Source organism: Pongo pygmaeus, chromosome 21 (genome assembly GCF_028885625.2).
Source record: "Pongo pygmaeus isolate AG05252 chromosome 21, NHGRI_mPonPyg2-v2.0_pri, whole genome shotgun sequence".
NCBI lineage: Eukaryota > Metazoa > Chordata > Mammalia > Primates > Hominidae > Pongo > Pongo pygmaeus.
The window spans coordinates 20,627,257-20,649,955 of NC_072394.2; the positions used below are offsets into that span (position 1 = coordinate 20,627,257).

At 42.7% G+C, this 22,699-nt stretch overlaps 1 long non-coding RNA gene across 1 annotated transcript in view; it reads right to left on the minus strand.

Moving 5' to 3' along the window:
- The window catches only part of LOC134738922 (uncharacterized), a 38,588-nt gene extending 19,571 nt beyond the window's left edge, over positions 1 to 19,017 (minus strand). The window contains exon 1 of the long non-coding RNA XR_010125206.1: positions 18,914 to 19,017. This is a non-coding gene — a long non-coding RNA (uncharacterized LOC134738922). The remainder of the gene's footprint in view (positions 1 to 18,913) is intronic.
- Positions 19,018 to 22,699: the final 3,682 nt, after the last annotated feature.

The window sequence follows — 22,699 nt, forward strand, 5'->3', positions numbered from 1 at the left end:
CCCATTTGTACATCACCATCATCAAAGACCAAAAGTAGATAAAACCACAAAGATGGGGAAAAAACAGAGCAGAAAAACTGGAAACTCTAAAAAGCAGAGCGCCTCCCCTCCTCCAAAGGAACGCAGTTCCTCACCAGCAATGGAACAAAGCTGGACGGAGAATGACTTTGATGAGTTGAGAGAAGAAGGCTTCAGATGATCAAACTACTCCGAGCTACAGGAGGAAATTCAAACCAAAGGCAAAGAAGTTGAAAACTTTGAAAAAAATTTAGACAAATATATAACTAGAATAACCAATACAGAGAAGTGCTTAAAGGAGCTCATGGAGCTGAAAGCCAAGGCTCGAGAACTACATGAAGAATGCAGAAGGCTCAGGAGCTGATGCAATCAACTGGAAGGAATGGTATCAGCCATGGAAGATGAAATAAATGAAATGAAACAAGAAGGGAAGTTTAGAGAAAACAGAATAAAAAGAAACAAACAAAGCCTCCAAGAAATATGGGACTATGTGAAAAGACCAAATCTACATCTGATTGGTGTACCTGAAAGTGACGGGGAGAATGGAACCAAGTTGGAAAACACTCTGCAGGATATTATCCAGGAGAACTTCCCCAATCTAGCAAGGCAGGCCAACATTCAGATTCAGGAAATACAGAGAATGCCACAAAGATACTCCTCGAGAAGAGCAACTCCAAGACACATAATTGTCAGATTTACCAAAGTTGAAATGAAGGAAAAAATATTAAGGGCAGCCAGAGAGAAAGGTCAGGTTATGCACAAAGGGAAGCCCATCAGACTAACAGCGGATCTCTCGACAGAAACTCTACAAGCCAGAAGAGAGTGGGGGCCAATATTCAACATTCTTAAAGAAAAGAATTTTTAACCCAGAATTTCATATCCTGCCAAACTAAGCTTCACAAGTGAAGGAGAAATAAAATCCTTTACAGACAAGCAAATGCTGAGAGATTTTTTCACCACCAGGCCTGCCGTAAAAGAGCTCCTGAAGGAAGCACTAAACATGGAAAGGAACAACTGGTACCAGCCACTGCAAAATCATGCCAAATTGTAAAGACCATCAAGGATAGGAAGAAACTGCATCAACTAACGAGCAAAATAACCAGCTAACATAATAATGACAGGATCAAATTCACACATAACAATATTAACTTTAAATGAAAATGGACTAAATGCTCCAATTAAAAGACACAGACTGGGAAATTGGATAAAGAGTCAAGACCCATCAGTGTGCTGTATTCAGGAAACCCATCTCATGTGCAGAGACACACATAGGCTCAAAATAAAAGGATGGAGGAAGATCTACCAAGCAAATGCAAAACAGAAAAAGGCAGGGGTTGCAATCCTAGTCTCTGATAAAACAGACTTTAAACCAACAAAGATCAGAAGAGACAAAGAAGGTCATTACATAGTGGTAAAGGGATCAATTCAGCAAAAAGGGCTATTTTAAATATATATGCACCCAATACAGGAGCACCCAGATTCATAAAGCAAGTCCTGAGGGACCTACAGAGAGACTTAGACTCCCACACAATAATACTGGAAGACTTTAACACCGCACTGTCAACATTAGACAGATCAACGAGACAGAAAGTTAACAAGGATACCCAGGAATTGAACTCAGCTCTGCACCAAGTGGACCTAATACACATCTACAGAACTCTCCACCCCAAATCAACAGAATATACATTTTTTTCGGCATGACACCACACCTATTCCAAAATTGACCACATACTTGGAAGTAAAGCTCTCCTCAGCAAATGTAAAAGAACAGAAATTATAACAAACTGTCTCTCAGACCATAGTGCAATCAAATTAGAACTCAGGATTAAGAAACTCATTCAAAACCGCTTAACTACATGGAAAGTGAACAACCTGCTCCTGAATGACTGCTGGGTACATAACGAAATGAAGGCATAAATAAAGATGTTCTTTGAAACCAACGAGAACAAAGACACAACATACCAGAATCTCTGGGACACATTCAAAGCAGTGTGTAGAGGGAAATTTATAGCACTAAATGCCCATAGGAGAAAGCAGGAAAGATCCAAAATTGACACCCTAACATCACAATTAAAAGAACTAGAAAAGCAAGAGCAAACACATTCAAAAGCTAGCAGAAGGCAAGAAATAACTAAAATCAGAACAGAACTGAAGGAAATAGAGACACAAACAACCCTTCAAAAAATTAATGAATCCAAGAGCTGGTTTTTTGAAAGGATCAACAAAATTGATAGACTGCTAGCAAGACTAATAAAGAACAAAACAGAGAAGAATCAAATAGACGCAATAAAGAATGATAAAGGGGATATCACCACTGATCCCACAGAAATACAAACTACCATCAGAGAATACTACAAACACCTCTACCCAAATAAACTAGAAAATCTAGAAGAAATGGAAAAATTCCTCTAGACATACACCCTCCCAAGACTAAACCAGGAAGAAGTTGAATCTCTGAATAGACCAATAATAGGCTCTGAAATTGTGGCAATAATCAATAGCTTACCAACCAAAAAGAGTCCAGGACCAGATGGATTCACAGCCAAATTCTACCAGAGGTACAAGGAGGAACTGGTACCATTCCTTCTGAAACTATTCCAATCAATAGAAAAAGAGGGAATCCTCCCTAACTCATTTTATGAGGCCAGCATCATCCTGATACCAAAGCCTGGCAGAGACACAACCAAAAAAGAGAATTTTAGACCAATATCCTTGATGAACATTGATGCAAAAATCCTCAATAAAATACTGGCAAACCGAATCCAGCAGCACATCAAAAAGCTTATCCTCCATGATCAAGTGGGCTTCATCCCTGGGATGCAAGACTGGTTCAATATATGCAAATCAATAATTGTAATCCAGCATATAAACAGAACCAAAGACAAAAACCACATGATTATCTCAATAGATGCAGAAAAGGCCTTTGACAAAATTCAACAACCCTTCATGCTAAAAACTCTCAATAAATTAGGTATTGATGGGATGTATCTCAAAATAATAACAGCTATCTATGACAAAACACACAGCCAATATCATATTGAATGGGCAAAAACTGGAATCATTCCCTTTGAAAACTGGCACAAGACAGGGATGACCTCTCTCACCACTGCTATTCAACATAGTTTTAGAAGTTCTGGCCAGGGCAATTAGGCAAGAGAAGGAAATAAAGGGTATTCAATTAGGAAAAGAGGAAGTCAAATTGTCCCTGTTTGCAGATGACATGATTGTATATCTAGAAAACCCCATTGTCTCAGCCCAAAATCTCCTTAAGCTGATAAGCAACTTCAGCAAAGTCTCAGGATTCAAAATCAATGTACAAAACTCACAAGCATTCTTATACACCAATAACAGACAAACAGAGAGCCAAATAATGAGTGAACTCCCATTCACAATTGCTTCAAAGAGAATAAAATACCTAGGAATCCAACTTACAAGGGATGTGAAGGACCTCTTCAAGGAGAACTACAAACCACTGCTCAATGAAATAAAAGAGGATACAAACAAATGGAAGAACATTCCATGCTCATGGATAGGAAGAATCAATATCATGAAAATGGCCATACTGCCCAAGGTAATTTATAGATTCAATACCATCCCCATCAAGCTACCAATGACTTACTTCACAGAATTGGAAAAAACTACTTTAAAGTTCATATGGAACCGAAAAAGAGCCCACATCACCAAGTCAATCCTAAGCCAGAAGAACAAAGCTGGAGGCATCATGCTACCTGACTTCAAACTATACTACAAGACTACAGTAACCAAAACAGCATGGTACTGGTACCAAAACAAAGATATAGACCAATGGAACAGAACAGAGCCCTCAGAAATAATACCACACATCTACAACTATCTGATCTTTGACAAACCTGAGAAAAACAAGCAATGGGGGAAGGATTCCCTATTTAATAAATGGTGCTGGGAAAACTGGCTAGCCATATGTAGAAAGCTGAAACTGGATCCCTTCCTTACACCTTATACAAAAATTAATTCAAGATGGATTAAAGACTTAAACATTAGACCTAAAACCATAAAAACCCTAGAAGAAAACCTAGGCAATACCATTCAGGATATAGGCATGGGCAAGGACTTCATGTCTAAAACACCAAAAGCAATGGCAACAAAAGCCAAAATTGACAAATGGGATCTAATTAAACTAAAGAGCTTCTGTGCAGCAAAAGAAACTACCATCAGAGTGAACAGGCAACCTACAAAATGGGAGAAAATTTTTGCAACCTACTCATCTGACAAACAGTTAATATCCAAAATCTACAATAAACTCAAACAAATTTACAAGAAAAAAACTAACAACCCCATCAAAAAGTGGGTGAAGGACATGAACAGACACTTCTCAAAAGAAGACATTTATGCAGCCAAAAAACACATGAAAAAATGCTCACCATCACTGGCCATCAGAGAAATGCAAATCAAAACCACAATGAGATACCATCTCACACCAGTTAGAATGGCAATCATTAAAAAGTCAGGAAACAACAGGTGCTGGAGAGGATGTGGAGAAATAGGAACACTTTTACACTGTTGGTGGGACTGTAAACTAGTTCAACCATTGTGGAAGTCAGTGTGGCGATTCCTCAGGGATCTAGAACTAGAAATACCATTTGACCCAGCCATCCCATTACTGGGTATATACCCAAAGGACTATAAATCATGCTGCTATAAAGACACATGCACACATCTGTTTATAGCGGCACTATTCATAATAGCAAAGACTTGGAACCAACCCAAATGTCCAACAATGATAGACTGGATTAAGAAAATGTGGCACATATACACCATGGAATACTATGCAGCCATAAAAAATGATGACTTCATTCCTTTGTAGGGACATAGTTGAAATTGGAAATCATCATTCTCAGTAAACTATCGCAAGGACAAAAAACCAAACACTGCATGTTCTCACTCATAGGTGGGAATTGAACAATGAGAACACATGGACACAGGAAGGGGAATATCACACTCTGGGGACTGTTGTGGGGTGGGGGAGAGGGGAGGGATAGCATTAGGAGATATACCTAATGCTAAATGATGAGTTAATGGGTGCAGCACACCAGCATGGCACATGTATACATATGTAACTAACCTGCACATTGTGCACATGTACCCTAAAACTTAAAGTGTAATAATAATAAAATAAAATTTAAAAAAAAAGAAACCTGGCAGACACTGTCTTAACTAAGTGATCAAAGTTAACATCACCAACAAGGAGACATATTGACATCACAGACCTCCTGCCAAGATGCATTACTTCTGTGGCATTACCATCGAAAATGTATAATCTGAATTTAATCATGAATAAACATCAAACAGACTCAAACTGAGAGGACTTCTACAAAGTAACTGGCTTGTACTCTTCAAAAATGGCAAGGCCATGACATATACAGAAAACCCGAGGAAATCTTCCACATTGTAGACAACTAAATGCAGTGTGTGATCCAGGAGGCAGTCCTGGGGCAGAAAGGAAGGGGGAAAAGGAAAGAAATTTTTGGTTCTGTTTTGTTTTTGCTCTGAAAGACAGGACTGGTACAGTTGGTGAAACTTTGGATGCATGGATTGGATGGCCGTGTTGTATGAGTGCTAAATTTTTGGTTTTGATGAGGTCACTGTGGCTGTGTAGGGGAGTGTAAGAGCCTAGGAAGAAGACTGACTCTCCAGAGGGAGAGGGCCAGGCCCAGTTAATAACTGTACTTATTAAACTCTGGAGCAATTGCTGTCTGCCCCACACAGTCTATGATTATAGATAGTCTTGTTGCTTAACTGCTCAGCAGACAGATGCTTGAATCCTGGGGCCATTGATATTTGTAACACCCAGGAGGTCTAAAATATTGGCAGGCAAATTTGTTTATCCAACACTGAATGAGATCTGGATTTGCCAGTCACTGTGCCAAGCTCAGGGAGGCAAAGAGACCTGAGGCCCAGGTCCAGGCCTTTGTAGAATGTGCCCACTCCAGCAGGAGTGGCTGGAGGGCTCCCCACAGATAAGGACAGGATGGGGTGCTCTGTACCAGCTGGTGAATTGAGAACAACTGCAGGAATGCAGAGGAGGAAAAGGAATGTGTGTGGAAAAAAGACAAATGACACGGAGAAGTAGTAAGAGCAGAAAGACCCTATTTAACATGACCTTCAATGCATTTTCTTTGAGATGAGTGTGGGCTTGCCTGAAAAGGTGAGAAGACAAGATATGTTCAAGGCATTCAGCTATGATGGCACCATTACACTCCAACCTGGGCAACAGAGCAAGACCCGACCTCTGAGGGAAAAAAAAAATTGTGTATATATATATATAAAATAATGACTTTTCTGTATTTAATTCATAAGTGAGAGACTTCCAAACTTACCTTAAAAATGCATGTATGTCAAGGCACAATCTCTCACTTTTGACAGAACTTGGGAGGAAAATGGGGGCTGCAAAATGTTTTCCTGTCTGAGCCTCCTCTTCACAATGGGAATGCAGTGCTCAGGGAAACACATCCCAGCTCCATGAGAGAAGGGAGGGAGTAGACTAGAATAGCTCTGAGCTCCCTTTCTGCTCCAAAACTCTAAGATTCCATGAGCTAGGGTGTCAGTGACCCTCCCCCAGTGGCCCTCAGACCTTAGCTTTCCAGCGCCAACTCCAGTCAGCTCCAACTGCCTGTATCTCATCTCTGGGCCCGAAGGCTCTTTCAAGAACTTGAGTGTGCAGCAGGTCAGATATGCAGAGGGAATAACATTTAACAATAACTGACAGGACTCAGTGTATAAACACCCCAGCACCCTCCTGCCTCAGGCTCAATGCATTATGACTTATGAATCAAGGCATTGAGTCATCATTTGTAATAGGAAAACTTGGAAATATATGGCAAGATATGTAATAGCCACACAACACCTCTCTCTTCCTTTGGAGTGCAGTGGTGCAATCACAGCTCACTGCAGCTTCTCCAGGCTCAGCCTCTCCAGTAGCTAGAGGTCTTGCTATGTTGCCCAGCTGGTCTTGAACTCCTAGGCTCATGCGAACCTCCTCCTAGACCTCCCAAAGTGCTGGGATTACAGGCGTGAGCCATGGTGCCAGGCCAAAAAAAAGTGTATAGACAGCCACAACCTCCTCCTTGTGATACTATACTGCCGCCTAATGTCCTCTCAACAAATGACACCAAATACATTCTCCACGTGGATTCAGAAATAATGGTATAAACAAGGTTGAAGTCGAACCATTTTATTTTGATAGAAACCAGTCTGCACATATGCATGTATGCTTGTGCATTTATTAAGTATATCTGGAGAACACAAATAAGCTGTTAACAGCAGATGCCTCCAGGAAAGGGAACTGGCAGGCTGAGAAATCTACCAAAATAATGGTGATGATAATGATGGTGATGATGTTATTTTGTATCTTTTAAATTTTGAGGTATACGATGTCCCGCTAATTGAAAAAAAAAATTTAACTTAAAAAAATTTATTAAATTTTGCTGCTATGATGACTAAGTGGCCATCTTTTCTTCATTCATTGATTAGTGTTCTTAACAAATACTTACTGAATGCTTCCTATGTGGGGGGCACTGTTTGGAGGAAAAACAGTGAGGAAGACACGCTCCCACCCTCCTGGAGCAGAGATGCTCAGAGGACGGCCCGGGACACCGCATGGTGAAGATGGCTGAGCCCACAGCCTGGGTCTTAGGCTGGCCGGCCACATGGAGTGGCACCCACCCAGCCCTGCTGCCTTGGGTCAGTGCTGTGGGGAGCAATCGCATGCAGTGGGCTTCAGACCTGCATTGGGCCTCTTTGTTTGGACACTTAAGCCTTATCCTAATTAATATGACACTTCACAAGCAGCATATAAGGGACATTTTATTCACCCAGCAGGTGCAGTACACACATTTTTCTCCAGTGCCATGGAAAACTTGCAAAAAGTTACAAAGAGGGATACAAAGCTTATGTCAAAAACCTCCACAGAGTGGATATCAGAGATGACACTCCCTGGCCACAGCTCAATCAAGTGAGAATTCACTGATTAAAAATTTAAAAATGTTTCCTTTTTATCTTTTTTTAAAGTTTATTAGCAATCTAAAAAAAATACTCGTTCATAGGACATAAATCAAAGAAACCACTAACTTGCTAATCTCTATGACATACAAGTTCCATTTATGGTCACGAACTTCATAGTAGGCCAAATTTAGGATTTAAAATCCAAGAAACAAAAAAAATTATAGAATTTTAACCTCACAACTATTTGAATGTCATTTTGGAAAAGTGCTACCTGAGACGCAGACACTGAAGACATACCTGTATGTACATGCTGACCTCCATCTCCCTTTGTACTCACACTAAGAAGTACCCCAGTTACTAGAGTAAACAGAATAGAAGGAAAGAAGCTGTGAATAATTACTTATGAGAATGGGGACATGACCACTGGCACAGGTGCTTCCTAACTTGTACTGTGACATCCTCTCTCTTCGAAAACTGTCCTTAAATGTTTGAGGTGATGTATATCTTAGTTACCCTGATCTGATCATTACACATTGTACATATGTATCAGAATGTCATATGTACCTCAAAAATACATACAACTATGATATAGCAAGTTTTTTTTATACGTTAAGTTCTAGGGGACATGTGCACTACGTGCAGGTTTGTTACATAGGTATACATGTGTCATGTTGGTTTGCTGCACCCATTAACTCGTCATTTATATTAGGTATTTCTCCTAATGCTATCCCTCTCCCTGCCCCCTTCCCCACAACAGGTCCCAGTGTGTGATGTTTCCCACCCTGTATCCAAGTGTTCTCATTGTTCACTTCCCACCTATGAGTGAGAACATGCGGTGTTTGGTTTTCTGTCCTTGCAATAGTTTGCTCAGAATGATGGTTTCCAGCTTCATCCATGTCCCTGCAAAGGGCATGAACTCATCATTTTTTATGGCTGTGTAGTATTCCATGGTGTATATGTGCCACATTTTTTTAATTCAGTCTATCATTGATGGACATTTGGGTTAGATCCAAGTCTTTGCTATTGTGAATAGTGCCTCAATAAACATAACTATGCATGTGTTTTTAGAGTAGCATGATTTATAAACCTTTGGTTATATACCCAGTAATGGGATCACTGAGTCAAATGGTATTTCTAGTTCTAGATCCTTGAGGAATTGCCACACTATCTTCCACAATGGTTGAACTAGCTTACACTCCTACCAACAGTGTAAAAGTGTTCCTATTTCTCCACATCCTCTCCAGCATCTGTTGTTTCCTGACTTTTTAATGATCACCATTCTAACTGGTGTGAAATGGTATCTCACTGTGGTTTTGATTTGCATTTCTCTGATGACCAGTGATGATGAGCATTTTTTCATGTGTCTGTTGGTTGCATAAATGTCTTCTTTTGAGAAGTGTCTGTTCATATCCTTTGCCCACTTTTTCATAAGGTTGTTTTTTTTTTCTTGTAAATTTGTTTATTTGTAGATTCTGGATATTAGCCATATGTCAGATGGGTAGATTACAAAAATTTTCTCCCATTCTGTAGGTTGCCTGTTCACTCTGATGATAGTTTCTTTTGCTGTGCAGAAGCTCTTTAGTTTAATTAGATCCCATTTGTCAATTTTGGCTTTTGTTGCCATTGCTTTTGGTGTTTTAGTCATGAAGTCCTTGCCCATGCCTATGTCCTGAATGGTATTGCCTAGATTGTCTTCCAGGATTTTTATGGTTTTTGGTCTAACATTTAAGTCTTTAATCCATCTTGAATTAATTTTTTGTATAAGGTGTAAGGAAGGGACCCAGTTTCAGCTTTCTACATATGGCTAGCCAGTTTTCCCAGCACCGTTTATTAAATAGGGAATCTTTTCCCCATTGCTTGTTTTTGTCAGGTTTGTCAAAGATCAGATGGCTGTAGATGTGTGGTGTTATTTCTGAGGGCTCTGTTGTGTTCCATTGATCTATATCTCTGTTTTGGTACCAGTACCATGCTGTTTTGGTTACTGTAGCCCTGTAGTATAGTTTGAAATCAGGTAGCGTGATGCCTCCAGCTTTGTTCTTTTTGCTTAGGATTCTCTTGGCTATGCAGGCTCTTTTTTGGTTCCATCTGAACTTTAAAGTAGTTTTTTCCAATTCTGTGAAGAAAGCCTTTGGTAGCTTGATGGGGATGGCATTTAATCTAGAAATTACCTTGGGCAGTATAGCCATTTTCATGATATTGATTATTTCTATTCATGAGCATGGAAAGTTCTTCCATTTGTCCTCTTTTATTTCCTTGAGCAGTGGTTTATAGTTCTCCTTGAAGAGGTCCTTCACATCCATTATAAGTTGGATTCCTAGGTATTTTATTCTCTTTGTAGTAACTGTGAATGGGAGTTCACTCATGATTTGGCTCTCTGTTTGTCTGTTATTGGTGTATACGAATGCTTGGGATTTTTGCACATTGATTTTGTATCCTGAGACTTTGCTGAAGTTGCTTATCAGCTTAAGGAGATTTGGGGCTGAGACAATGGGGTTTTCTAGATATACAATCATGTCATCTGCAAACAGGGACAATTTGACTTCCTCTTTTCCTAATTGAATACCTTTTATTTCTTTCTCTTGTCTGATTGCCCTGGCCAGAACTTCCAACACTATGTTGAATAGGAGTGGTGAGAGAGGGCATCCCTGTCTTGTGCCAGTTTTCAAAGGGAATGATTCCAGTTTTTGCCCATTCAGTATGATATTGACTGCAGGTTTGTCAAAAATAGCTCTTATTATTTTGAGATACGCTCCATCAATACCTAGTTTACTGAGAGTTTTTGGCATGAAGCACTGTTGAATTTTGTTGAAGGCCTTTTCTGCATCTATTGAGATAATCATGTGGTTTTTGTCATTGGTTCTGTTTATGTGATGGATTATGTTTATTGATTTGCATATGTTGAACTAGCCTTGCATTCCAGGTATGAAGCTGACTTTATCATGGAGGATAAGCTTTTTGATGTGCTGCTGGATTCGGTTTGCCAGTATTTTATTGATGATTTTCACATCGATGTTCATCAGGGATATTGGTCTAAAATTCTCTTTTTTGGTTGTGTCTCTGCCAGGCTTTGGTATCAGGATGATGCTGGCCTCATAAAATGAGTTAGGGAGGATTCCCTCTTTTTCTATTGATTGGAACAGTTTCAGAAGGAATGGTACCAGCTCCTCTTTGTCCCTCTGGTAGAACTCAGCCTTGAATCCATCTGGCCCTGGACTTTTTTTGGTTGGTAGGCTATTAATTAGTGCCTCAATTTCACAGCCTGTTATTGGTCTACTCAGAGATTCAACTTCTTCCTGGTTTAGTCTTGGGATGGTGTATGTATCCAGGAATTTATCCATTTCTTCTAGATTTTCCAGTTTATTTGCATAGAGGTGTTTATAGTATTCTCTGATGATAGTTTGTATTTCTGTGGGATCGGTGGTGATATCCCCTTTATCATTTTTTATTGTGCCTATTTGATTCTTCTCTCTTTTCCTCTTTATTAGTCTTGCTCGCAGTCTATCAATTTTGTTGATCTTTTCAAAAAATCAGCTCCTGGATTCATTGATTTTTTGAAGGTTTTTTGTGTCTCTATCTCCTTCAGTTCTGCTCTGATCTTAGTTATTTCTTGCTTTCTGCTAGCTTTTGAATTTGTTTGCTCTTACTTCTCTAGTTCTTTTAATTGTGATGTTAAGGTGTTGATTTTAGTTCTTTCCTGCCTTCTCTTATGGGCATTTAGTGCCATAAATTTCCCTCTACACACTGCTTTGAATGTGTCCCAGAAATTCTGGTATGTTGTGTCTTTGTTCTCATTGGTTTCAAAGAACATCTTGATTTCTGCCTTCATTTCTTTATTTACCCAGTAGTCATTCAGGAGCAGGTTGTTCAGTTGCCATGTAGTTGTGTGGTTTTGAGTGAGTTTCTTAATCCTAAGTTCTAATTTGATTGCACTGTGGTCTGATAGTTTGTTCTGATTTCTTTTCTTTTACATTTGCTGAGGAGTGCTTTACTTCCAACTATGTGGTCAATTTTGGAATAAGTGCTATGTGGTGTTGAGAAGAATGCATATTCTGTTTATTTGGGGTGGAGTGTTCTGTAGATGTCTATTAGGTCGCTTGGTGCAGAGCTGAGTTCAAGTCCTGGATATCCTTGTTAACCTGCTGTCTTGTTGATCTGTCTAATGTTGACAGTGGGGTGTTAAAGTCTCCCATTATTATTGTGTGGGAGTCTAAGTCTCTTTGTAGGTCTCTAAGGACTTGCTGTATGAATCTGGGTGCTCCTGTATTGGTGCATATATATTTAGGATAGTTAGCTCTTCTTGTTACATTGATCCCTTTACCATTACGTAATGGCCTTCTTTGTCTCTTTTGATCTTTTGTTGGTTTAAAGACTGTTTCATCAGAGACTAGGATTACAACCCCTGCTTTTTTTTGCTTTCCATTTGCTTGGTTGATCTTCCTCCATCCCTTTATTTTGAGCCTATGTGTGTCTCTGCACGTGAGATGGGTCTCCTGAATACAGCACACTAATGGGTCTTGACTCTTTATCCAACTTGCCAGTCTGTGTCTTTTAATTCGGGCATTTAGCCCATTTACTTTTAAGGTTGAGATTGTTATATGTGAATTTGATCCTGTCATTATGATGTTAGCTGGTTATTTTGCCCGTTAGTTGATATAGTTTCTTCCTATCATCGATGGTCTTTACAATTTGGCATGATTTTGCAGTGGCTGGTACTGGTTGTTCCTTTCTATGTTTAGTGCTTCTTTCAGGAGCCCTTGTAAGGCAGGCCTGGTGGTGAAAAAATCTCTCAGCATTTGCTTGTCTGTAAAGGATTTTATTTCTCCTTCACTTATGAAGCTTAGTTTGGCTGGATATGTGATTCTGGGTTGAAAATTCTTTTCTTTAAGAATGTTGAATATCGGCCCTCACTCTTCTGGCTTGTAGAGTTTCTGCTGAGAGATCTCCTGTTAATCTGATGGGCTTCCCTTTGTGGGTAACCCGACCTTTCTCTCTGTCTGGCCTTAACAGTTTTTCCTTCATTTGAACCTTGGTGAATCTGACGATTATGTGTCTTGAGGCTGCTCTTCTCAAGGAGTATCTTTGTGGTGTTCTCTGTATTTCCTGAATTTGAATGCTGACCTGCCTTGCTAGGTTAGGGAAGTTCTCCTGGATAATATCCTGAAGTGTTTTCCAACTTGGTTCCATTCTCCCCATCACTTTCAGGTACACCAATCAAACGTAGATTTGGCCTTTTCACATAGTCTTGTATTTCTTGGAGGCTTTGTTCATTTCTTTTTACTCTTTTTTCTCTAAACTTCTCTTCACCTTTTATTTCATTAATTTGATCTACAATCACTGATTTCCTTTCTTCCACTTGATCGAATTGGCTATTGAAACTTGGGCATGCGTCACATAGTTCTCGTGCCATGGTTTTCAGCTCCATCACGTCATTTAAGGTCTTGTCTACACTGCTTATTCTAGTTAGCCATTCATCTAATCTTTTTTCAAGGTTTTTAACTTCCTTGCAATGGTTGAGAACATCCTCCTTTAGCTCAGAGAAATTTGTTATTACTGTCCTTCTGAAGCCTTCAGCTCATCAAAATCATTCTCCATCCAGCTTTGTTCCATTGCTGGTGAGGAGCTGTGATCCTTTGGAGGAGAAGAGGTGCTCTGGTTTTTAGAATTTTCAGCTTTTCTGCTCTGGTTTCTCCCCATCTTTTTGGCTTTATCTCTCTTTGGTCTTTGATGTTGGTGACCTACAGATGGGGTTTTGGTGTGGATGTCCTTTCTGTTGATGTTGATGCTATTCCTTTCTGTTTGTTAGTTTTCCTTCTAACAGGTCCCTCAGCTGCAGGTCTGTTGGAGTGTGCTGAAGGTCCACTCCAGACCTTGTTTGCCTGGGTATCACCAGCAGAGGCTGCAGAACAGCAAATATTGCAGAACAGTAAATATTGCTGCCTGATCCTTCCTCTGGAAGCTTTGTCCCAGAGGGGCACCCACCTGTATGAGATGTCAGTTGGCCCCTACTGGGAGATGTCTCCCAGTCAGGCTACCTGGGGGTGACAGACCCACTTGAGGAGTCAGTCTGTCCGTTCTCAGAGCTCAAACACCATGCTGGGAGAACCACTGCCCTCTTCAGAGCTGTCAGACAGGGATGTTTAAGTTTGCAGAAGTTTCTGCTGCCTTTTGTTCTGCTATGCCCTGCCCCCATAGTGGAGACTATAAAGGCAGCAGGCCTTCCTGAGCTGCAGTGGGCTCCGCCCAGTTCAAGCTTCCCCAGCCACGTTGTTTACCTACTCAAGCCTCAGCAATGGCAGACGCCCCTCCCCCTGCTAGGCTGCTGCCTCACAGGTTGATCTCAGACTGCTGCACTAGCAGTGAGCAAGGCTCCATAGGCATGGGATCCACCGAGCCAGGTGTGGGATATAATCTCCTGGTGTGCCATTTGCTAAGACCAGAAAGTTGACTTCGAGAGAGACAGCAGCACGTAGCTCCCACTGGGCAGCCTGGCTTGGGGCTCCCTAGTAGGGATGGTTTTTGAGGGGGACCTCATCATAGTTCTGGGGTCATGTGAAGGACACTCTGGTGTTACTGTTTCCAGTGCACCAAGGGTGAGTGTCTTCTGGTTACCTAGCTACCTTGGTCAAAGCATTCTGGGGCCTGGGAGACTGGGAGCCAGGACATAGGTGGGAGGAGGGGCAGGCCCCAGGTAATAGGGAAGCAGGGCCAAGGAACACAGATAGCCAGCCTGAGGCAGCTCCCTCAGCCTCTGTGCTGAGAAATCTCGTTCTCCACTTCTCTGCCCTGAGAAACCTTGCTGCCTGGAATCCTGTCACCTGCAGATGCTCAGCCATGCAGGCCACTCCACAGAGAAGCAGCCTGGAGCTCTCACCTTGGCTCACAGCCTCAGATAAGGGGCTTCCAGATACAACATGGTGCATTTGTCTTGAGCTCAGGCCCCCAAGTCAGCCTCTCAGCCCAGTGTGATGTGTCGCCCTGTGACTCACAGCCCTGCTTTCAGCCTGTCAGAAACGGCTTCATTTTAAACTTCACCTGAACTCCTCCCTTCTCCGCAATCCTGTCTATCCCGTGCTGAAGGCAGGAGGCCTCTGATGTGGCTTCCTCGCTGCAGTTACTAACCCTCACTTTGTCGTGGAAAGCTGTGCCCTGGAGCCCTTCACCGAAGGGGCTTTATCAGTCATCAGAAACACCCTTCCTGATGGTGAGGTGCTGGGCTGTAAAATATACACACATTCTTTAAAAAGGCAAATGCTTGATGATACAGTGCTATTTGGATTTCATTTTTTTGAACGCTTAGCAATGCCCTTTCTCAACAAAACAAAACAAAATTTTACTTGGATTCTTAGATAATGGAGTTGGCTGCAGGAAGCGTTTGTTTTTTCACCCCTTGAATGTTAAAAATAACCCCGAGAGAGCTATCTGTACTGAGCATGAAGGAAATAATATATACAGTGGTCCATTTCCAAGACAAAGTGCCTTGAATTGGTTTAGGTCAGCAAACTACAGAAGAAACAGGATACACTAGGTCCCTGCTTGGATAGCCAATGCCTGCTTGTCACCTCCCCACCCGCCCCCCTACCCCACTGCCTTAGTTGCCCTCACCCAAACCAAAGAAGTTTAGTCTAAGATGAAAGTTTACTAGCTTGCAAAATAGCTCACTTTGTCTGTTCTTACCAGCCTGCCCAGATACTTAGGTCATAAGTCAAGTACTTGAAGAGCCCCTGAGCTAACTAGGATTGCAATGTATTGTGGCTGCAACAAAATGCAGCAGAACAATCCTAAAGAAAATGCCTAAAACCCCTACCCAACAACCAATAGGCAATGTCCAGGAAGACTGTGACCCCATAGTACTCAGCCTATGAGGAACTAAGGGAGGGACCTGCACACTAGAGGATAAATTGCTTTTGAAACTGTACTGGGTGTGCCTGCCCATCAGACACCCGATCTTGCAAGATTGTCATTAAAGTCTCGCTTCCACTGTTCTCCAGGTCTCTGAGCCCAAACTTTGGGTTTGGACCGGTGAGTTTATTTCTCACAGCACGACCTACTCTCCACCATGATGTGCACCACTGCAGTGAGCAGAGAAGAGCCTCCCTTCCCACTCACCCACCTGCCTCTTGGTTAGACATAAATTCTCTTGTAACTTCTTTTGCTTCATTTCTTTTAAGTAAGAATAATAAAGTTTTAGTCTTTAAAAAAAAGAAGATAGGCTAAAAATTAAAAAGTGTTTAGCTTAAACTAGAAAATTTTAAAAAACAATACACTCTAAGTACAAAGAAAGAAATAATAAAGAAGAAATAAATTTAAAAATATTAAACACAGATACAGAGGAGATCCACAAAGCCAAAAGTTAGCTCTTGGGGAAGAGAAGTAATAAAACTTAGGCACTTCTGGAGATGCTGACCAAGAAAAAAAGAAAATTTACAAATTAATTATTATGAGTGAAATGAAGGCTATCGCTGCAAACACTAAGAAGACGTGAATAATGTTATACCAATAACACTGAAAACTTAGGTGAAATGTGATGATTCCTTTAGAAAGATGCCAAAACTGCCTGGAAAAGAAGTAGAAAGCTTGATTAGAAATAGAATCAGCAAACACATTTAGAAGATTTAAAAGCAGAAAATCTCCAACTCATTCTGTAAGGCTAATTTGATCTTGATAGTTTCTAAACAAGTACTATATTAGAAAGACATTAGAAGCCAATCTTTTTGTGAATGTAGGAGCAAAGAACCTAAATACAATGTTGGCAAGTCAAATCCAGCAATGTATTTTAAAAGTATGCTTTATATTGGGAATGCAGGAATGATTCAGCGTTAGAATTTATCATATTAACAAATTAGTGGGCCAGGCGTGGTGGCTCACGCCTGTAATCCCAGCACTTTGGAAGGTTGAGGCAGGTGGATTGCCTGAGGTCAGGAGTTCGAGACCAGTCTGGCTAACATGGTGAAACCCCGTCTCTACTAAAAATACAAAAGAATTATTAGCTGGGCGTGCCGGCATGTGCCTGTAATCCCAGCTACTTGGGAGGCTGAGGCAGGGGAATTGCTTGAACCAGGGAGGTGGAGGTTGCAGTGAGCTGAGATCATGCCACTGTACTCCAGCCTGGGTGACAGAGCGAAACCCCATCTCAAACAAAAAAGAAAATTAGTGGAGAAAAATAATAATATCATGTATAGATGAAGCAAATGCACAAAATAAAATTGAACATTCATTAATGATTTTTGAAACTCTTAAACTAGAAATAGAAGAAAATTTTCTTAATCTGGTAGATGACAACCTATACAATGTAAAATGCTAAAGGCCCTCGTGGAGAGAAGACAGTCCATTAACAGCTACTCTAAATGGGACAATGGGTTCACACCAGTCTCCCCCTACCAGGACAGTCGACCAATTGCCAAGAACAGTATTACCTGTTTTACAGCTGCACTTCATGTGGTCCCAACAAGACTATCACTACAGTGCAAGGTGATGTCTGTTGGATCATCCATCGGGAAGCTAAAAGAGACCACACAATGGCCCACGTGGCAGGCAGGAATCATAAATGCCAAGTTCTCTTGGGGAAGAGTAGGGTTTCCCTCACATTTTTTCTTGTTTGTAGTAGATTTTGGAAAATGGAAGGCTAGCCATGAGCAGGGAAGATCTGACTTTTTTGGTGAGTTACAGGAAAAATATTTGGTAGAGAAAGCAGTGATTTGTGGTTATAGATTTCAGGGAACCAGAGGAAGAAATCAGAGCAGTGGCTAAGATGTTTTGTTTGATATTATTAACAAATGACCTATGAGTGATGGTATCTTAGCTTGAATTCTTTCAAAACAAATTCTAAAGAACGATTTGAGTGCAAGTAGTTTATTTAGGAGGTGACACCAGGAAAAACCAGTAGAGGAGTGAGGCAGCGAGACAGGGAAGGGAGGAAAGCCAGTATGGGTTACCACTCTGGACCACTGTGTTCAATTCCAAGTAGACATGCCGGAGAGTTGTCCTGAGTGGAAAGGGAGCCAGGGTCTTTGCACCTGACATGGGCTGAGGGCTTCTCTCAGAAGCATTACCTCCTGGCACTTCCTCTGCCAAAAGAAGGCCCTGCTGTGGAGAGTCACGGGAGCACACAGTGGGACAGACACGGGCAGGAGGCCTGGCAGCCTCTGCTACAGAGACACTAAACAGTCCGTGTTCTGTTCCTTCACCGAGCAGACAGCTTTGCAGCTGTCCTCCTGGACTTTTGTGAGTAGGTGGACACTTGTGAGCAAGCCACACACAATAGAGGGCTTCCTCCACTATTACTCAAGTTAGGTAAGTTGAGGCAGCTTGGTAACTCATCAACCTCTTCTAAAACATTCTCACCCCCAAAAAGCAGGGCCAGGCACTCCTCCCTGCTGTCAGAACACTTGCATACATGTTTTGCTGGAGCCCATGTCTCAGTTATCTGCTCCTGCATTCCTAAGGCGGGTGCCAATTGGCTTCCTTCACCTTCTGCCTGCAGGGCTAAGCTGCTTCTGGCTGACAAGTAAAAACATTAGAAGCACCCTCATCAATCCATCCATTTCTTCAAAAAATATTTTGAATATTGACTTCATTTGAGTTTACCCAAAGGCAGTTTGAGTCAAGAGCTTAGATGCAGGTAGTTGACCTGGGAGGTGATTCCCAGAAGCAGGAGAGAGAGAAAACTGAGGAAGATCAGAGGACCAACCCAAGGGAGCATTATTGAGCTGATCACCACTAAGGGTCACTGAAGCTCACTTCTACTGAGGACTCAGAATTGGTCCTCTGGGGACAGAAGGCTGAGGTATATATCCCCAGTTAGTTAAGGGCTGCTGTGAAGGAGGTTCACTGTGCACTGGTTACCAACATGTCTGTGTCCAGTGAGAGAGAACGCATTCATACTCAATAAGTTATATGAAGCAAATTTATTACTTACAGACAGGCAGCAAGGGACAAGAGGAGCATTCATTGCAAGCTGGTTGCCCGAGGCTCAGGAAATCTGCTCAGGGCAAATGGAGTCTCAACTGGGCATGCCCCACTTGCACCACAGATGAGGGATGCCAGAGAGCAGCCTGCCCTGGGTTTAACATCCCAGGGTAATGTGATTTGCTGGGCAGTGTTGAAGGACATCCTATTTTCAGCAGGAGACTGGAACTGACCTTGGGCTGTTCTGCCAGTTCTCCCTTATCTCAAGATGCTGCAATCCTAGCACATTCTGCAGTTATTCCTGAGAACTACATGGTAAAAAGGGGACTGGGTCTGTCCAAGGCCACCCAAACTGCCCTGCAGTTGCCCCAGGGATGTTAAATTTCCCTGAACTCCAGGCTGCGCCTGCTCCCAAGGCTTCCGGGGAAAGTCGTTAAGATAAGCCCTAAAGGGGACAGCAACGAGATGCTTGAGGTGGCAGCATTCAGGGGAACTCTCCACAACAATCAGATAGCTGACGGCAGAGGCAGGCAAGGGACATTAGCACCAATAGTGTATGCTACAGGCACCTACCATGTTCTAGACAGAGTGCCAGACATGCAGCAGTGAGCAGGACAGACCAACTTATTTGTTCTCATGGAGCTTCATTTCAGTAGTGGAACAAAGAATTTACCAATAAACAAGTCAGCAAACAAGTAATGATGGGTGTTGTGTCTTTGCAAAAATTATGACAATAAGAAAAATATGACATAGTAAAACTACAACAGTGAAAGAAAGCTGACCTAACCGACTCCATCTTCTAACCTCCAATCTGCCTTTGTGCATTCCTGGGCATAGGCCAAACAAATTTGTGGAGAAACTTAGTTTATAATTTCACTTTAAACCAAATATAACAGCCCCTCCCTGAAACAAACCTCCTTCTTGCTTGGGGACCAGACCACCTTTGTGAAACTAACAAATTAGCCACAAGATTAAAAATTATGGGCCAGGCGTGGTGGCTCACGCCTGTAATCCCAGCACTTTGGGAGGCTAGGGTGGGCATATCACCTGAGGTCAGGAGTTTGAGACCAGCCTGGTCAACATGGTGAAACCCTGTCTCTACTAAAAATATAAAAATTAGCCGGGCCTGGTGGCAGGTGCCTGTAATCCCAGCTACTCAGGAGGCTGAAGCAGGATAATCGCTTGAACCCAGGAGGCAGAGGTTGCAGTGAGCCAAGATCGCACCATTGCACTCCAGCCTGGGGGACAAGAGCGAGACTTCGTCTCAAAAAAAAAAAAAAAAAAATTATGGCTTAGGAGTCATGCAGCCCGAAGCCACAAGGTTCCTAACCTCCCCAATTGCTCCAATAAATAATATTACTATTATAAAACATAAGATTGGTGTTCAAGGTATTTTTCAGACCCCGCATTGTGATGGACTAGCCACCCAGACTGGTAAACTGGCTTATCTGGTCTTGTGACCCCAACCCAGGAACTGACCCAGAGCAAGACGAAAGCTTCATCTCTTCAGGATTTCATCCCTAACCCAACCAATCAGCACTCACCATTCCCTAGCCCCCTGACTGCTAAACTATCTTTTAAAAACCCTAGCCTCCAGACTGGCACAATCCCAGCACTTTGGGAGGCCAAGGAGGGCAAATCACTTGAGAGCAGGAGTTCAAGACCAGCCTGGCCAACACGGTGAAACCCTGTCTCTACTAAAAATACAAATAATTAGCTGGGCATGGTGGTGTGTGCTTGTAATCCCAGCTACTTGTAAGGCTGAGGCAGGAGAATCGCTTGAACAGGAGGTGGAGGTTGCAGTGAGCCTAGACTGCACCACTGCACTCCAGCCTGGGCAACAAAGCAAGACACTGTCTCAAAAACAAAACCCTCCCAAAAATTCCTTAGACTCTGAATTTGAGGAGAGGCTGATTTGAGGAGTAATAAGCCTCTGCTCTCCTGTTTAGCCAGCTCTATCTGTATTGAACTCTTTATTGCAATTCCCATCTTGAAAAATTGGCTCTATCTGGGCGACAGGCAAGAAGAAGCCATTGGGTGATTACAGTGTGATGAGTGCTATGAAGGAAATAACATAAAGGGTGATAGAGAATAACTAAAGGAGGCCATTCTAGATAAGATGGTCTGAGGAGGTGACATTTGAGCTGAGTATTAAACATTGAGAAAGAATCTACGAAGGGAAGATCTGGTGCAAGACCTTTCCAAGCAGTGTATAATACACACAAAAGCCCATGCCAGCAAAAAGATTTTACTTTCACAAATTCTAGAAACTCTAAGAGTAAAAAATGGTGAAAAGAAAGGAAGTGATAACACATTTTGCCTAGTGCTGCAGGCAGAAACAGGGCCATCACCACTTCACGACAGGATCTCAAAATACTAGGAAGTGTAAATTAAAACCGTGAGATATAGTTTTGTCATTATTGGATTGGGAAAGATCCAAAAGTTTGGAAAGACCCCACTGGTGAAGATGTGTGGAAACCCACAGTCTTACACATTATTTCCCAGAGTGTAAATTAGTACAGTGTCTAAGGGGGCAATTTAGCCATGTTTGGCTAATATATTATTTTAAAGGACATATCCCACCATAGCCAATTACCCCTCTAAGAATATTTCTGACAGATATTCCCACATGCATGCACAAAGACAGTCCACAGGATCCAGTCACATTATTCCTAACCGCAAGCAACTGGGAAACACTTCAAGGTCCATCAGTGAGGGCCCGCATAGGCTAACCTCTGTAATAACCAAATCTCAGTGGCAGTGTCCAACCAGGTGCTTGTGGGCGACCTTCCAACAGGCACCACACTGCCCGGCTGCCAGGCCTGGTCTATGTACTGTCCCCGCATCCCATACAGCTAGCACTCATTCACCCTCAAAAGCGCCCCATCCTGAAAATAAACTCTTGCCCACTTGGTGCTTCAGGAACCTGGGCTTCTTCCACCAATAGCTCTCCCAGATGCCCCAGTGCGCAGGTGGGGCCCTCCTCTAGGGCCAGGCCTGGCTGGGGCGCACCCACACCTCCCTGGCCAGACGCCATGGGCCGGGAAGGGGCGCCGGCCCTTGTGGGAATGAGGGCGCCTAGCATAGGTGTGCACGTGGGCAGCTCCCACCGTGGGGTCCCTAAGTAAGCTGGGGCCTGTGAGCCAGGACAGTCAGGAGTTGCAACCTTGGTGATTTCTAGGAAGACATTAGAAAATGGGGTCAAGGGCCAGGTGTGGTGGCTCATGCCTGTAGACCCAGCACTTTGGGAGGCCGAGGCAGGCGGATCACCTTAGGTCAGGAGTTCGAGACCAGCCTGACCAACAGGGTGAAACCTCGTCTCTACTAAAGGTACAAAAACTAGCCAGGCGTGGTGGCGCACCCCTGTAATCCCAGCTACTCAGGAAACTGAGGCAACAGAATCGCTTGAACCCGGGAGGCGGAGGTTGCAGTGAGCCGAGATCATGCCACTGCACTCCAGCCTGGGTGAGACCCTGTTAAAAAAAAAGAAAGAAAATGGGGTGAAGAAATGGGGGGGAGGGCGGATTTCATGAACCTGCCTACTATGATGTGGCTGCATTTCCATCACGCATTGTCCTAAAAAAAGAAAAAGAAAAAAATAAAATGTAGACGTGGAGGGATGGGGGAAATTGCACAGGCCGGTCCAGGCTGTGAGGCTGCCCCCTGCCGGGGACGACGAGGGCCAGCTCCGCCGCGCCGTAAGGAAACTGGCCAAGGGAACCCCTCGCATCTGGCGGGGGCCCGCCCTGAGACGCTCGGGGAACCAGACTGCCGAGCCCCCCCCCTCCCCCCCACT